The sequence below is a fragment of the Callithrix jacchus genome, chromosome 9 (genome assembly GCF_049354715.1).
Source record: "Callithrix jacchus isolate 240 chromosome 9, calJac240_pri, whole genome shotgun sequence".
NCBI classification, from domain to species: Eukaryota; Metazoa; Chordata; class Mammalia; order Primates; family Cebidae; genus Callithrix; species Callithrix jacchus.
In genome coordinates, this window is record NC_133510.1 from 98,430,190 (window position 1) to 98,448,354 (window position 18,165).

The 18,165-nt window shown below is 41.4% G+C and overlaps 1 long non-coding RNA gene across 1 annotated transcript in view; it reads right to left on the reverse strand.

Moving 5' to 3' along the window:
• LOC128928596 (uncharacterized) overlaps nt 1-15,926 on the reverse strand; it is a 57,537-nt gene extending 41,611 nt beyond the window's left edge. The window contains exon 1 of the long non-coding RNA XR_008473929.2: nt 15,737-15,926. This is a non-coding gene — a long non-coding RNA (uncharacterized LOC128928596). The remainder of the gene's footprint in view (nt 1-15,736) is intronic.
• Nucleotides 15,927-18,165: the final 2,239 nt, after the last annotated feature.

The window sequence follows — 18,165 nt, forward strand, 5'->3', positions numbered from 1 at the left end:
AGTCTGGTCTACTTCCTCTAGTTGACTGCGGTGAGAGGCTAAATGTTTAAACCCCACCAGTTATACCATTGTTCCAGGAATTGAATTGAGTGGAATTAAAAGACTTTTCCAAACAACTCAAACCAAGTAAACACTCCCTGATTTGCTCTCTCAAACAAAATATATTAGCCTGTGGTGACTAAATATTGACCTAATGAGTAAATGAAAGCAAACAGATTCTATAACCATCTGAAGTGCTCACCACTCGACCTCAATGAAATACAATGAAACTTCCCAAGAAGCTTCCAGAGAGCAACTCTTTCAATCAAGTAGGGACTGGAAAGGTGCATGTCTTAGTAAAGAGAGTAGAGACCTCCAAAACAGTCTCTCCCAAGGATGCTAAAAGTCTCGTTTACATAGAAACAAACAGGAGACAACTCCCCACCCTACCTACCTGTGCAATATCCTGTTTTAAAAAATAAACCAGGGGCTCAACATAGCTAATGGACCCATTTAACCCTCCATTTCTACACACACACACACACACACACACACACACACACACCCTCACTCCCACACCATCCTCACTATGTTTACCACCACCATCACTAGTCAATCACTAGTCAAAGTTTTTTTTTGTTTTTGAGTTGGAGTCTTGCTCTGTCACCCTGGCTGGAGTGCAATGGCAAGATCTTGGCTCACTGCAACCTCTGCCTCCCAAGTTCAAACTATTCTCCTGCCTCAGCCTCCTGAGTTGCTAGGATTACAGGCACCCACCACTATGCCTGGCTAATTTTTGTATTTTTAGTAGAGACAGGGTTTCACCATGTTAGTCAGGCTGGTCTCGAACTCCAGACCACAGGTGATCCCCTCCCCCAACGACTTGGCCTCCCAAAGTGCTGGGATTACAGACGTGAGCCACTGTGCCCAGCCTAGTCAAAGTCTTAAAGACTGAGCTCCATGTGTGAGTGTGACGCCCATTCCCTCAAAATACTATTAGCACTTAGTATCCAAGATTCCACATTCATGGATTCAACCAACTGCAGATGGAAAATATTTGGAAAAAAAGAGCAATCAATAATAAACAATAACACAAATAAAGATGCAGTATAACTATATGACATTTACATTATATTAGGTATTATAAATAATCTAGAGATTATTTAAAGTATTTGGGAGAATGTGCGTAGGCATATGCAATTACTATGCCATTTTGTATGAGAGACTTGAGCATCTTCAGATTTTAGTATTTTTGGGAGTTACTGGAAGCCCAGACTACACCATGATGCAATATAGGATGTAAGAAATATGTACTTGTGCCCCCCCCCAAATATACAAAAATTTAAAAAAAATGAAACATGGCAACTAAACTAGGTTAACTTTCAAAGTAAAGAACCATTACAGCTGTCCCAGAAAGGATTGGGAATTCCTTTTTTTTTTTTTGAAGAGGAAGAAAAAGAGGGAGAGAGAACAGGAATGTTGCTTTATTCTAAAAATGGTATTGAAAACCTCTTTTATGCCAATAATTGTGCTTAATAATGGCTGATCAATATTTCATTTAAACCTATGAGTAGGTGTGATGTGGTACTGACAAGAATGTATATTTTGTGTATTTAAAGTCAGAGCTCTATAAATGTTTACTAAGTTTACTTGTTCCGGATCTGAGTTCAAGTCTTGGATATCCTTATTAATTTTCTGTCTTGTTGATCTATCTAATATTGATGTTGAAGTCTCCCACTATTATTGTGTGGGAGTCTAGGAAGTCTAAGTCTCTTTATAGGTCTTATGTATCTGGGTGTTAGGATCGTTAGCTCTTATTGTTGCATTGATCCTTTTACCACTATATCTTTGTTGCTTAAAAATCTATTTTATCAGATGTGAGAATTGCAACTCCTGCTTTTTATTTATTTATTTATTTTTGCTCTCCATTTGGTTGGTAAATCTTTCTCCATCCCTTTGTTTTGAGTCTTTGTGTATCCTTGCATGTGAAATGGGTCTGGATGTAGCATACCGGAATTCCTGATTTTAAAATAACTATTATAGCCAGGTGCAGTGGCTAACGCTTGTAATTACAGCACTTTGGGAGGCCAAGGTGGGCAGATCACCTGAGGTCAGAACTTCGAGACCAACCTGGCCAACATGGCGAAACCCCATCTCTACTAAAATATAAAAATTAGCTGGACATGGTGGTGCACGCCTGTAATCCCAGCTACTTGGGAGGCTGAAGCAGGGGAATCGCTTGAACCTGTGGGGCAGAGGTTGCAGCAACCCAAGATCATGCTGCTGTACTCCAGCCTGGGTGACAGAGCGAGAGTCTGTCTCAAAAAACAAAAACAAAAAAAACTATCTTGACATCAATCTCAATCAGATTTTCATACCTCCTTGGTAGGTACTGGTTTTTCCCTCAGTCTAAGGAAAGCTTTTTCTTAGAGCTGCAGGTAGAATACATGTAAGCTCCTGTTCAAACATGCCTCTAAGAACAGAAACTGGAAATGAGACTCCAGGGTGACTGGCTGCTGGAATATCACATCTGGCTGGTGGGATTTGGTGAGGGAAGCTACTAAGTATATCCACATTAAGAGAGGACTTTCATTTCCCTTCTGTCTGTGACCAACCAGCCCCCGTTAACAGTGTGACCACTCCCCAAAGCTCAGCATGATAAAATCTGTTTCTCATTGGTAAGTTTGATCCCTAAATTCTTAAACTTGTTTTGACAACCACATTCCTCTTGACTTGCCATACAGTCACAGAAAAACCTCTAAATGCAGCTTTCTAGGATAGGCCTCCTTGCCAAGGAGAACCTGCATTCTAATTCCTCAGATTCAAACCAGACATGCTTAAACCAGCTGCTTCTGGATATTTGTACTGGTCTCCATGGTACCAGACTCACATACTTAGCATGAACTTTAAAGAATTCAAAGCCACATTAGAGGAGGTACAAGACTTAGAAAGAAAACAGAATAAAAAATTCAGTCATTTGTAATTGTCTAATTATTAGTTGGTTTTCTTCAGATCGATTCTTTTTTTTTTTTTGAGATGGAGTCTTACTCTCTTGCCCAGGCTTGTGCAGTGCCACAATCTCGGCTCACTGCAACCTCCACCTCCCAGGTTCAAGTGATTCTCCTGCCTCAGCCTCCCAAGGAGCTAGGATTATAGGTGTGTGCCACCATGCGTGGCTGATTTTTGTATTTTTAGTAGAGATGGGGTTTCACCATGTTGGCCAGGCTGGTCTCAAACTCCTGACCTTAAGTGATCTGACTGCCTAGGCCTCCCAAAGTGCTGGGATTGTGGGTGTAAGCCACCATGCCCAGCTCAAATTAATTCTTTTCTTAAACTCCCTGCAGTGTTTATTTTGTATTTTGGAGGAGAACTAGGGGCCCATAAAAATAGATAATAAGTATTTATGTTTCTGTGGTCCATCTTGTGAGACTCTTACTGGATAAGGTGTTAAGAGTGAAGCTGCTGTTTAGCTTTCAAGCATATTCTGTTTGTGCTACTTCTCCCTGTCCTAAGCTTCATTTTCTTGATTTTTCTAGCCATCCTCTCTGTGTTGGGGAGGGAAATCAGCACTTTTCCATGCACTCTCTATCATGCAGGGAAAAGCGGTGAAAAGGTAATTTACTTAGAAGAATAAAGAGCAATCAACTTCATTCTCAATACTTTCCCCTATAAAAATCCTAATGGAAGGGTCACCCAGCCTTCCTAACCAGCAGCGTTATATTAGGTTGGCACAAAAGTAATTGCGGTCTCTACCATGAAAAATAAGCAGTTACATTTGATTCAACCTAACGGAAACAAACTTTCAAAGTCATTGATTTCTCAACAGCTATGCCTGTCTATTCATGTTACACTATGGAATTTGGATATGCACCTATGAAGACTTTTCAAAACTAGAGCTCATGGCTAAACACATGATTTTGCATGTGATTGGACATATGAGTCAAGTGAGGCCAATCAAACTTTATCTCTTATGAGCTGTATCTGAAGCATAAACTTTCCATGATAGATCACACTAAAAGCTGATGCCATCTGGCAACAGTGTCCTAGAAAGAAGGTGCAGAATATCTGCTGCTGAGATTACTGGGGCTACCCTGGCTCCCACCTCTCCCAGAGTTTCACCAATGAGCTGATGAAGTCTGTCTTTGACTCTATGAATTGTCCTAACTCCTTTAAACCACCACCCCACTTAGGTTAATCAGACTTGGTTTCTGTTGCTTGCAACCAAAGATCTTTAGTTGATTAAGAAACAAAACACAGGCCTGCATGCCTATTAAATGGAGTGGAGGATAACTCTAGGAGGAAGAATGTCGATTTTTTTTGGTCACTATCTTTTCCTTGTTATTCAGTGTATTTATAATTAGAAGATACATTTAGAAATTCAAAAAGGAAGGAAGCTTTTGAGCTTTGATACAGAATAATTGATTCAGAAACATTTGCTGGCTGAACCAAACAGATTTCTAGTTTGTGTGCTATTTGTATAGCTCTATGCAAATCAATTCACTTCCTCTACAGCAAAAATAATACGTATGACACTCTTAAACTTCATCTCTGACCACATGCTTCTTGCTATTTTTTTTAGGGAGCATTGGGGAAGAGGTCCTTTTTTCCAACCTTTTTAAAACTAAAATTCAATGGTTTTTAGTATACTAACAAGTAGACTTGTTAGTATTCTAACACAAATGCCCAGCTTTTTGTACAACTATTACTACTACCTACTTCCAGAACATTCTCATCCCCCTAAAATAAACCCCATATCCACTGAGTCACTTTGCAATTTCCCCTCACTTCAGTGTCTGGAAAACACTAATCTAGTTTCAGTCCCTATAGATTTGCCTTTTCTGAACATTTCATATGCATGAAATCATACAACATGTGGCCTTTTGTGTCTAGCTGTTTTCACTTTGTACAATGTTTTCAAGATTCATGAAGAGGACTTTTAAAAATATAACCCTTTGGCTGGGCACAGTGACTCACACCTATAATCCCAGCACTTTGGGAGGCCTAGGTGGGTGGATCACCTGAGGTCAAGAGTTCAGGACCAGCATGGCCAACATGGCGAAACCCAATCTCTACTAAAAATACAAAAGTTAGCCAGGTGTGGTGGTGTGCACCTGTAATCCCAGCTATTTGGGAGGCTGAGCCAGGAGAATCATTTGAACCTGAGAGATGGAGGTTGCAGTAAGCCGAGATCACACCACTGCACTCCAGCCTAGGCAACAGAGTGAGATGCAGTCTCAAAAAATATATATATTTATATATTTAAAAATATATATATATTATATATTTATATATAAAAATATGTATAAATTATATATTTATATATATAAATATATATACACAGAGAGAGAGAGAGAGCCTTTAGTAAAGCTCTCATCAAATACAACATTCATCTCCATCTCAATAACCTTCTCTCTATATATGTAGAGACCCTCCTGGAATCATTTTCCCTTTAAGATCTTATGAGGATTTATGATTTTGAACTCTAATGATTTGTGGATATATTCATGAGAAAGGAAGGAAAGAAGGAAAAAAGGAAAAAGGAAGGAGGGAAGGAAGGTAGGTTGGTTTTTCCCTTTAAGATCTTACAAGAATTTATGATTTTGAACTCTTGTGGTTATATTCATGAAAAAGGAAGGAAGGGAGGGAGAGAGGGGAAGGAGGTAGGGAAAAAAGGAAGAAGAATGGAAGAAAAAGAAAAGAGAGAAATAAAACATATATTTACAGGATAAAAATAAGGCCTGGAACCTTCTAAGGAACACCTTGGGGCCACCCATTTCTGCTACCCCTCTTTCTTACTATCCCTGTTTTTCCTTATCTTTATTTTTATTAGACCAATGATCATTCCCAAATTAATGTTTATTCAGATATGTTGACTCCACTTATTGGAACACCTCCAAGTGGAACAGTCCAGTATGCATTTGGATGTATGGGTCCAAGGCACAGGGTGATGTCTGCACTGGTGGTGGTGAATTGGGTGTCACTAGCATAAAGAACTGATCACCAATTTGCAGGAAACTCTGGACAGTTTGAAGAAGACTCATGGCAGGTAGAGCATTGCGGCACATGGACAGCCAGGAGGGGCATTCCTCAACCAGCAATGGTCTCTTAAATATCTTGGCCCCTTCATGAGCCAGATGAAAAGAACTAGTTTTCCTATTTGCAGTTCATCCTTCCTCTTTCTGGTTTTTGGAGGAGACAGAATTCTAAGCCCTGTGTTCTTTAATTCAACACTGGCTACAAATTATGATTGAAGCAAGCAACAGCAGTTTAAAGGAGACCTGAGCATTAATCATGACAAATACCCAACAAGCCAATACATCTTGGACAGATTTAAGAAAAGGGATGATAAATGTTTACATATAAGCGACCATGAAGTGTATACTTATTCTGTAGCTTGTCAGTATCAAGGTGTCTTTCTCAGATTGTTTGCTAAGAAGGGCAAAGAGCTTTCTGATGATATAGAAAGATTTGTTGTAATGGTTCCAATGATGGTTGACTTGTATCCATGAGACCAAAAACATTTGTCATTGGAAACTGCATTTGTTAAGATACTGTTTGTTTAAAGTTATAAACTGTATTTGTATAAGAGATTGGTTTTTACCCACCAAGCTTGACATAATTAACTTCATCGACTTTATTCTGTAGCTTCTCTAGACTCTAATTGGTGCCTAAGGAATGTGGAGTGAGGAAAAAAAAACCTAGTTCTATATAAAGGCTATATAACTAAGTTTTTTTTCAACCAGAAAGCACCTAGGTATTTTGCCTGAATTTCTTCCTACAGGGCTGTGCTTTAATAAGTCTGGCAAATCTAGCACTCTAGCAATTATTTCTGGAATATTATTTCTGGAAATAATTGCGTCAGTTTTTCTCCATCACTTGCCTAAGAAATGTGTCTTTTCTTTTTTTTTTTTTGAGATGGAGTCTCACTCTGTGGCCCAGGCTAGAGTGCAGTGGTACAATTCAGCTCAATGCAACCTCTGCCTCCTGAGTTGAAACAATTCTCCTGCCTCAGCCTCCTGAGCAGCTGGGCCTACTGGTGCCTGCCACTATACCTGGCTACTATTTGTATTTTTCGTAGAGACACCATGTTGTCCAGGCTGATCTTGAACTCCTGACCTCAGGTGATCTGCCCACTTTGGCCTCCCAAAGTGCTGGGATTCTAGGTGTGAGCCACAGTGCCTGACCAAGAAATGTGTTTTTTCCAAACTGTTCAACCAGCAACTGGAGCTCAGTAGCAATTCCCTGATATGGCTGAGGCTCTGTCCTCAGAAAAGACATTTTTCTGATTGACTGTTAGAATTAGAGGGATACCTAGAGATCATCTAATCCAGGCCCCTTTGATTTATAGATAAAGAAACTAAGAACCAGAAAGGTGAAGGAAGTATCTATGATCACCCACAAGACAGAGGCTGACCAGGACTAGGCTCAAGGTTTGCTGCTTTTCCTACACTACGTCTCTTTTCTGTTGTTTTTGAAATATTTCTATATTGGAATAGAATATGTGTACCAAAAAATTACTATGTTCACCATTTTTAACCGTACAGTTCAGTGGCATTAAGTACATTCACATTGTTGTATAACCATCACTGCCATTCACCTTCAGAACTTTATCATCGCTCTAAACTCCCTGAGTTACTATTTAATAACTCCCCATGCTCCCTTCCCTATCCCTGGTAACCACTGTTCTGTTTTTTGTCTCTATGTATGTGACTATTCTGTGTACCTTATATAAGTGGAATCATACAATATTTGTCCTTTTGTGTCTGTCTGATTTCACTTACCATTGTCTTCTAGGTTTATCCATGTTGTTGAATGTATCAGTGTCATTCCCTTTTAAAACTGAATAATACTTCACCACATTTGTTTCTCCTTTCATCTGTTGATGGACACGGGTTGTTTCCACCTCTTGGCTGTGTGAATGATGCTGCTATGAAATAATTTCTGTTTGGGTCTCTGCTTTCACTTCTTTTGGGTATATAGCGACAAGTGGAATTGTTGGATGATATGATAATTGAGGAAATGCCATATTGTTTTCCATAGGGGCTGTATCACTTTACATTCCTGCTCCTTGTCATTACTATTATTTTTCGTAGAAATGGAATCTTGCTATGTTGCTGGGCTTGAACTCCTAGGCTCAAGTGATTCTCCCACTTTAGCCCCCTAAAGCACTGGGATTACAGGTGTGAACCACTGCACCAGGTCTATCCATTCCTTATTATTATTATTTTTTGAAGTGCACAAACATTTAGAAAGAGGATTGGTTTGAGAGTTGTCAGCCCCAACCTCAGGACTGATTAGCTGTATAATATTGGGTAAGCCAATTCACTACTCGGACTCGACCTCCCCAGTCGGGAAGAGATAAATGACCCTTGCTTGGCTGATCTCACAAAATTGTTATAAATGTAATACACATGTATACAAGATGAGATAGATAGAATGCTTTATAAATTAAAACAGGTTATTTGATGTAAATTATTTTTAGCCATTATACTAAATTCAAGTTAAATCCAACTCTGAAGGAGAAAACTGTGAGGTTTTAGGAAGGAAAGAGCTCTTTATTAGTAAGGAGAGAAATGTACTGTCCAGCAAAGACTTTTTGTTGTTGTTGTTGAGACAGTTTCACTCTGTTGCCCAGGCTGGAGTGCAGTGGCACCATCTCCACTCACTGCAACCTCTCTGCCTCCTGGGTTCAAGCAATTCTTCAGTCTCAGGCTCCCAAGTAGGTGGGATTACAAGCACATGCCACCATGCCTGGCTAATTTTTGTATTTTTAGTAGATACGGGGTTTCGCCTTGTTGACCAGGCTGGTCTCAAACTCCTGACCTCAGGTAATCCGCCTACCTCAGCCTCCCAAAGTGTTGGGATTACAGGCATGAGCCACTGTGCCCAGCCCAAGACTTTGAACTAAGGGTATTTTTTTCTAAAACCTAGGCAGTTGGACGCTAAATAAAGAACGTTGTTTCTAAGCACAAGCGCTTAGTTACAGCCAGCTTGGGGGAAGCTGATAAAAAGGCAAACTGGCCCTTTTGAAAGCAGCAGTGACTGGGGTCTGCCAGCTGCGTCGGCCCGAAGCTCTAATTCAGTGTTTCATCAGAAACATTTAGAACTGTGTTTACCATCCTCTATAAACACGTCATCCCTATGACAATGTGGCTCATTCCCTTTGATTGATAATAACAGTTGCTGAAATATATCCAACAAATATCTTCATCTGATCTTAAATTATAGTCTTAGTTTTACTTCTGTAGATTAAACAGCAGCCTCTCAAATAGGAAATAAAAACTCCATGCTCACTTTTGAAAAAAAGTTAGGGATAGCTGTTTTATTAAATTCACTCTTCATCACAAAGCAACTGGACAAATACTGATTTTGTACTTACTGTAAAGGAGTAAAGGATGCAACAAAAATAAGAAGGGCAGAGTGTCTACTCAAATGTGATCCAAGTCAGCACTGAGGATCTTATGAGATTAAAACAATGCTGGTAACCTGGATAAGATGGCATCCCCCAAAAGACTATTTTCTTACCTTTTTGTTTTAATAGACAAGAGTCTTGCTCTGTCACTCAGGCTGGAATGCAGGGATGCAATCACAGCTCACTACAGCCTCAAACTCCTGGGCTTGTTTTTTTCTTACCTCACATGCACTTCAATTTCTTCAACCAACTCTTTTCTGCATCTATCCTAAGTAGTATCCCCACCCACTCTTTCTTTCTCTCTCTTTTTTTTGAGATGGAGTCTCACTGTGCAGTAGTATGATCTTGACTCACTGCAACCTCTGCCTTCTGGGTTCAAGTGATTTTCCTGCCACAGCCTCCTGAGTAGCTGGGATTACAGGCATGTGCTACCATGTCCAGCAAATTTTTTGTATTTTTAGTAGAGATGAGGTTTCACCATTGTTGACCAGGCTAGTCTCAAACTCCTGACCTTAGGTGATCTGCCTGCCTCAGCCTCCCAAAGTGCTGGGATTACAGGCATGAGCCACCACGCCCTGCCAGTAGTATCCCTTTTTAAATTATTTATTTATTTATTTATTTAGAGATGGAGTCTCACTCTGTTGCCAGGCTGGAGTGCAATGGTGTGATCTCGGCTCACTGCAACCTCCGCCTCCTGGGTTCAAACAATTCTCCTGCCTTAGCCTCCTGAGTAGCTGGGACTACAGGCATGTGCCACCATGCCCAGCTAATTTTTGTATTTTTAGTAGAGATGGGGTTTCACCATGTGGGCCAGGATGGTTTTGATCTCTTGACCTTGTGATCCTCCCACCTCGGCCTCCCAAAGTGTTGGGATTACAAGGCGTGAGCCACCGCACCCAGCCAGTATCCCATCTTTAAAGACACCAAAGGTCTATGGTGTTTTTATGATGTGATGCTGAGTTCAACTTTTTTTTTTTTGAGATGGAGTTCTTTCACTCTATTGCCCAGGCTGGAGCGCAATGGTGTGATCTTGGCTCACTACAACCTCCACTTCCCAGGTTCAAGGGATTCTCCTGCCTCAGCCTCCCAAGTAGCTGGGAATACAGGCACCCACCACCATGCCCAGCTAATTTTTTTATTTTTAGTAGAGAGGGGGTTTCACCATATTGCCCAGGCTGGTCTCGAACTCCTGACATTATGATCCACCTGCCTCAGCCTCCCAAAGTGCTGGGATTACAGGCATGAGCCACTGGGCCTGGCCACTCCTTAACCATAAATAGAAAAGGCCATTGGACCTAGAGAGTGTGTATATGGTCATATTGGCCAGGAAAGAGACTTCCTTCCTAGGCTCCAAAACTCTGTGGTGGAGACAGAGAAGCAAAATCAGTGTTTTCTGAATCTGGCACTAAGGAGAAGAAAGATATTAGGATCATAAGGTCCTGAATTCAGGTCATAAGGTCAAGGGGAGACTGAAGCTTAGGGCCACCATACCCAGCTAATTTTTGTATTTTTAGTAGAGACAGGGTTTCACCATCCTGTTGGCCAGGATGGTCTCAATCTCTTGACTTTGTGATCTGCCCTCCTCAGCCTCCCAAAGTGCTGGGATTACAGGCATGAGCCACCTTGCCTGGCAAGACTCTATCTTTAAAAAAAATAATACACTTTGGGAGGCTGAGGCGGGTGGATCACGAGGTCAAGAGATCGAGACCATCCTGGTCAACATGGTGAAACCCCGTCTCTACTAATAATACAAAAAATTAGCTGGGCATGGTGGTGCGTGCCTGTAATCCCAGCTACTCGGGAGGCTGAGGCAGGAGAATTGCCTGAACCCAGGAGGCGGAGGTTGCGGTGAGCCGAGATCATGCCATTGCACTCCAGGCTGGGTAACAAGAGCGAAACTCCGTCTCAAAATAATAATAATAATAAATAAGTAATTTAATATCCAGCAACACATGATGTATTAAATAATAAATCACGACATATCCATATAATGGAATATTATGCTGTTCACACAAATGATGCTACTATAAAAGAATATAGTAACAATACTTAGTGATACAGGGAAATGCTTATATTGTTCTATGTACTCCAAAATCCTAATTTGTCGTGTGTGTATAAACATTGTAAGGATATACAGCACACCCCAGAGATACTGCTGGTTTGGTTCTAGACCACTGCAACGAAGCAAGTATCACAATTAAATGAGTAACAGATTTTTTTTGGTTTTCCAGTGAACATATAAGTTATGGGCCGGGTGCGGTGGCTCATGCCTGTAATCCCAGCGCTTTGGGATGCCAAGGCAGGCAGATCACGAGGTCAGGAGTTTGAGAACAGCCTAGCCAACATAGTGAAACCCCATCTCTACTAAAAATTTAAAAATTAGCTGGGTGTGGTGGTGGGTGCTTATAATCCCAGCTACTTGGGAGGCTGAGGCAAGATAATTGCTTGAACCCAGGAGGTAGAGGTTGCAGCGAGCCAAGATTATGCCACTGCATTCCAGCCTGGGTGACAGTGCAAGACTCCATCTCAAAAAAAAAAACAACTTATGATAATACTGTACTATAGGCTATAAAGTGTGCAATAGCATTGTCTATAAAAGGTATATACTTTAATTTAAAAATACTTTACTGCTAAAAAGTGCTAAGGATCACCTGAGCCTTCCGTGAGTCATAGTCTCTTTGCCGGTGGAGGGTCTTGCCTTGATGTTGATGGCTGCTGACTAATCAGGGTGGTGGTTGCTGAAGGCTATGACTAGCAATTTTTAAAAATAAGACAACAATGAAGTTTACTGCTTCTATTGACTCTTCGTTTCATGAAAGATTTTTCTGTGGCTTACAATGCTGTTTGATAGCATTTTCCCTATAGTAGAACTTCTTTCAAAATTGGAGTCAATTGGCTGGGCCCAGGGGCTCATGCCTGTAATCCCAGTGTTTTGGGAGGCCGAGGCGGGCAGACCACCTGAGATAGGAGTTCAAGACCAGCCTGGACAACATGGTGAAACTTAAAAAAAAAAAAACAGGTTTAGTAGAAACCTATCTCTACTAACAATACAAAAATTAGCCAGGTGTGGTGGCACACAACTATAGTCCCAGCTACTCAGGAGGCTGAGACTTGAGAGTTGCTTGATCCCAGGAGGGGGAGGTTGTGATGAGCCGATATCGTGCCATTGCACTCCAGCCTGGGCAACAGAGTGAGACTCTGTGTAAAAAAAAAAAAAAAAAAAAGATTGGAGTCAATCCTCTCCAGTCTTGCTGCTGCTTTATCAACTAAGGTTATATAAAAGTCCAATCCTTTGTTGTAATTTCAACAATGTTCACAGCATCTTCACAGAAGTAGAGTCCATCTCAACAAACCACTTTGTTTGCTGATTTATAAGAAGCAACTCCTCATCAGTTCAAGTTTTATGAGATTGCAGCAATGCACATCTTTAGGCTCCACTTCTAATTCAAGATCTTTTGCTATTTCCAACACAACTGCAGTTACTTTCTCCACTAAAGTCTTGAACCTCTCAAAGTTACCCTGAGAATTAGAATCAACTTCCAAACTCCTTACTTGTCAACGATGATATTTTGGCTTCCTCCCATGAGTCACAAATATTCTTGATAGCATCTAGAATAGTAATTCTTTCCAGAGGTTTCCAATGTACTTTGCTCAGATCCATCAGAAGAATCACTATCTATGGCACCTATAGCCTTACAACACATATTTTTTAAATAATAAGATCTGAGGCCAGGCGTGGTGGCTCATGCCTGTAATCCCAGTGCTTTGGGAGGCTAAGGTGGGAGGATCACTTGAGGCCAGGAGTTCAAGACCAGCCTGACCAACATAGTGAGACCTCATCTCTACAAAAAAAATTTTTTTTAATTAGCTGGGCATGATGGTCAATGCCTGTAGTCTTAGCTACTCTGGAGGCTAAGGCAGGAAGATTGCTTGAGCGCAGGACTTTGAGGTTGCAGTAAGCCATGTGCACCACTGCACTCCAGTCTAGGTGACAGAGTGAGGCTCTGTCTTTAAAAAAAAAACATGACTTGAAAGTCAAAATTACTCCTTGATCCATGGGCTACAGAATGCATGTTCTATAAGCAGGCATGAAAACATTAATCTTCTTGTCATTCTCATCAAAGATCTTAGGTGATTAGGTGCATTGCCAATGAGTAGTAATTTTTTTTGACAAAGGCTCACTCTGTTGCCCAGACTGGAGTGCAGTGGCATGATCTCAGCTCACTGCAACCTCCACTTCCTGGGTTTAAGTGATTCTCATGCCTCAGCCTCCCAAGTAGTTTGGACTACAGGTGCACACCACCATACCCAGCTAATTTTTGTATTTTTAGTAAAGATGGGGTTTCACCATGTTGGCCAGTCTGCTCTCAAACTCCTGACCTCAAGTGATCCACCTGCCTCGGCTTCCCAAGTGCTGGGATTATAGGCATGAGCCACCATGCCCAGCCAATATTTTGAAAGGAATATTTTATTTTCTGAGCAGTAGCTCTCAATTGTGGATTTAAAATATTTAGTAAACCATGGTAGAAACAGATGTGCTGTCATCAGGACTTTGTTGTTCTATATAGAATGCAGGTAGAGTAGATTTAGCATACTTCTTAAGGGCCCTAGAATTTTTGGAATTATAAGTGAGCACTGGCTTCAACTTAAAGTCACCAGAAGCATTAGCCCTTAACAATAGAGTCAGCTTGTCTTTCGAAGCTTAGAAGCCAAGCATTGACTTCTTTACAGCTACAAAAGTCCTAGCTGGCATCTTCTTCCAATATAAGGCTGTTTCTGTACAGGATTCCTGACTTATGGTAAGTAAAGAATGTCACTTTCTAACAGGCCCAGAAGCCCAAAGTCATCTTGGGACCTCAAGAGGAGAGGAATTTGTTCAACTCTTAGATGTTTGAGGATACAAACCCATAGCTGGGCTCATCTTTAAAAAGGTGTTATCTGAGATTCCTTATGGAGCAGAGTTCCATCAAAGCCAATTTAAAAACCTATATGAAAAAAAATTATTCTTGCTGTAGATTGTACAAATAATCAGGCCAAGTATAATAAAGCAAATCAGTCTTACCATGATTTGTCTTTAGTAAAAATGAGAGACAGTAGAGAGAAAAAAAATTTGTGTTTCAAGAACTATGGTACACCTGTTATTAGATTCTAGTCTCATTGGTTGTTTTTGAGGATTTTTCCCCCTGCAATTTAAGCTAACCTTGCTTATTCCTCCGAACCAATCAGTGATCTCTGACTGCAGCTTAGAAGAAACGAGAGGGGTGGGCAACATAATAAATCTGGGTCAATATTCTAATTCTGGGCACATATTGATATCAACTAGCAACCCCACATCAGCATGGTCCCAGCAGTTGCCCAGTTCATGGAAAGCCTTCTTATTTAGTTTACTTGGGATAATTTTACTTATTTTGCTTTACTCTTGTGAAATATATTGCTGCTGTACTCTTTGTGGAGGAATGCAGAATAAGCTTACTCAACGTTTTCCTAAATTGAACACTTATTAATCTTCCAGATACCAGATTTGGTCAGAACTCAAAGTTATGAATGGCCCTCAACATACTATTGCTTTTTGACTGAGCTCCTCTCTATCCTGAATGCAAGAGACCCAGTAGTTAGGTAGGAATATCATTGCCCCTATTCAGCCTGAAGAAGTTGCAGAAGATGAATCTTCATTACCCTTAGGATTAAGGGTTCTCTTATAAAAGAGTAGGCGGGGGTGGGGGGTGTGGGGGGATGTCAGAGAGAGCCAGAGTGACTCCATCTTGCACAGAGGCTAAGTAAAATAAGGCTGAAACCTACTGGGTGGCACTCCCGGATGGTTAGGCATTCTAAGTCACAGGATGAGATAGAAGGTAGGCACAAGATACAGGCCATAAAGACTTTGCTGATTAAACAGTTCCAGTAAAGAAGCCAGTCAAAATCCGCCAAAACCAAGATGGCCACAAGAGTGACCTCTGGTCGTCCTCACTGCTACATTCCCTCCCGCACCATGACAGTTTACAAATGCCATGACAACATCAGGAAGTTGCCCGATATGATCTAAAAAGGGGAGGCATGAATAATCTACCCCTTGTTTAGCATATAATTTTTAAAAAATCATAAAAATGGGCAACCAGCAGCCCCTGGGGCTGCTCTATCTATGGAGTAGCCATTCTTTATTCTTTTCCTTTCTTAATAATTTAATAATACACACACACACACACACACACACACACACACACATAAATATAAGGCTTTTTTATCTACATTAAAAATCTGTTACTCAGTGTAGCCACCTTCACCAATGATCTTAGTTAGAGCTAGAGAACTTAATGCAGCTTCTCCATTTAGGACTTGCTGATTTACCTTGCACATTTATGTTATGGAGACCACTTCTTTCCTTGAACCGCAGGAACCAACATCTGCCAGCTTCAACTTTTTCTCCTGCACCTTCCTCATATCTCTTAGCCTTCATACAATTGAAGAGAGTTGGGGCTTTGCTCTGGATTAGGCTTTGGCTTAAGGGAATGTTGTGGCTGATTTTATCCAGACGACTAAAACATTCTCCCTAACAGTAATAAAGCTGTTTTTCTTTCTTATCATTTGTGTGTTCACTGGAGTAGCTTAGCAAACAAATTTGGCTAAGCTGATTGGTGCAAGGCAGCCTTGCTTTTGGCCTATGTCAGCTTTCAACATGTTCTTCTCACTCAGCTTAATCATTGTTAGCTTTTGATGTTAAATGAGAGATGGGCAACTCTTCCTTTCACTTGGACACTTAAAGGCCATTGTACGGTTATTAATTGGCCTAATTTCAATACTGTTGTGTCTCAGGGAATAGGGAGGCTAGAGGAGAGGGAAAGAGACTAGGAAAACAGCCAGTCGGCGGAGCGGTCAAAGTACACACAACATTGATCAAAATTAAGCCATTTTATATGGGCTTGGTTCATGGTGCCTGGAAACAGTTATAATAGTAACTTCAAAGATCACTGATCACAGATCACCATAAGAAATATAGTAACAATGAAAAGTTTGAGGCCAGGCTCTGTGGCTCACAACTATAATCCTAACACTTTAGGAGGCTGAAGTGGGAGGGTCACTTGAGCCTGGGAGTTCAAGACCAGCTTGGGCAACATGGTGAGACCCCATAGCTACTAAAAATACAAAAAATTAGCCAGGTGTTGGGGTGTGCACCTGTACACCCAGCCACTCAAGAGACTGAGGTAGGAGTTTGGGAAATGGAGGCTGTAGTGAGTCAAGATCATGCCACTGCATTCCAGCCTGGGCAACGAGAGGGAGACCCTGTATATATAAAAAAAAGTGTTTGAAATGTTGCTACAATTACTAAAATGTGACCCAGAGGCATGGGGTGAGTTCATGCTGTTGGAAAATGGTGCTGATAGTCTTGCAGGACATAGGGTTGTCAAAAATCTTCTATTTGTAAAAAACTCAGTATTTGCAAAACGCAGTATTTGCAAAGCACAGTAAAATGAAGTATGCCTATACACCGAACCATTAGCAGTGCTTAGTTCTGGGTAGCAGAATTGTGAATGCTTTTAATTTCTTTCTTTATGCTTTTCTGCATTTTCAAAAATCAAGGTATACCAGAGGACCCTCCCTGCAAATAATCTGTGGTGCTGACTTCTCACAAAGCAGTCATATAAGCCTCTGGAAGACCTTCAGGATTGGAACAGTAAGAAAGTAAAATAAATTGGAAGATGTGGCATGGGTGTGGCGGCTCACACCTGTAATCCCAGCACCCTGGGAGGCCGAGGCAGGTGGATCACTTGAAGTCAGGAGTTCGAGACCAGCCTGGCCAATGTGGTGAAACTCTATCTCTACTAAAAATAGCAAAATTAGCCAGGCATACTGGTGGGCACCTGTAATCCCAGCCACTCGGTAGGCCGAGGCAGGAGAATCGCTTGAACCCCGGAGGTAGAGGTTGCAGTGAGCTAAGATTGTGCCACTGCACTCCAGCCTGGGTGACACAGCAAGACTGTCTCAAAAAAAAAAAAAAAGAAAAGAAAAGAAATAGGAAGACGAGTGGATGTGTGCACACCTCTGCAGAGGAGACAGACAGATACGGGTGTTCCCAGAGCTGCTGTGGGCACACATACTTCTACCCTGTTCTTTTTTTTAGTGTTGCTTTCACTGTGAGTCGCTGGTGATGAAGGCAGGTCCTCGGGAAGATGTCCAGGTTGGGTTTGCTTTCCAGGAGAAACTGCTCTCCTCTGGCGATTCCCAGAAAGTTCAATCTCTGCTGCCCAAGGCCTCCTCTCATAAATCCTTTTACCCTCTCTGCTATTATATGGTTGACCCCTGCTGGGTAGAGGCTACCAAAACTCTGATAAAATTCCTTAATATACACTGAATAGGATATAAAAGGCACGGTGCTCATGCCTGTAATCCCAGCACTTTGGGAGGCTGTGGTGGGTAGATCACCTGAGGTCAGGAGTTCAAGACCAGCCTGGCCAACATGGTGAAACCCTGCCTCTACTAAAAATACAAAAATTAGCCAGGTGTGGTGGTGTGGTTCTGTAATCCCAGCTACTCCAGAGGCTGAGGTAGGAGAATCACTTGAACCTGGGAAGCAGAGGTTGCAGTGAACTGAGACTGTGCCACTGCACTCCAGCCTGGGCCACCACAGAGCAAGACTCACTCTCAAAAAAAAAAAAAAAAAAGTGTGGCCAGGCACGGTGGCTCATGCCTGTAATCCCAGCACTTTGGGAGGCTGAGGTGGGCGGATCACGAGGTCAAGAGATTGAGACCATCGTGGCCAACATGGTGAAACCCCGTCT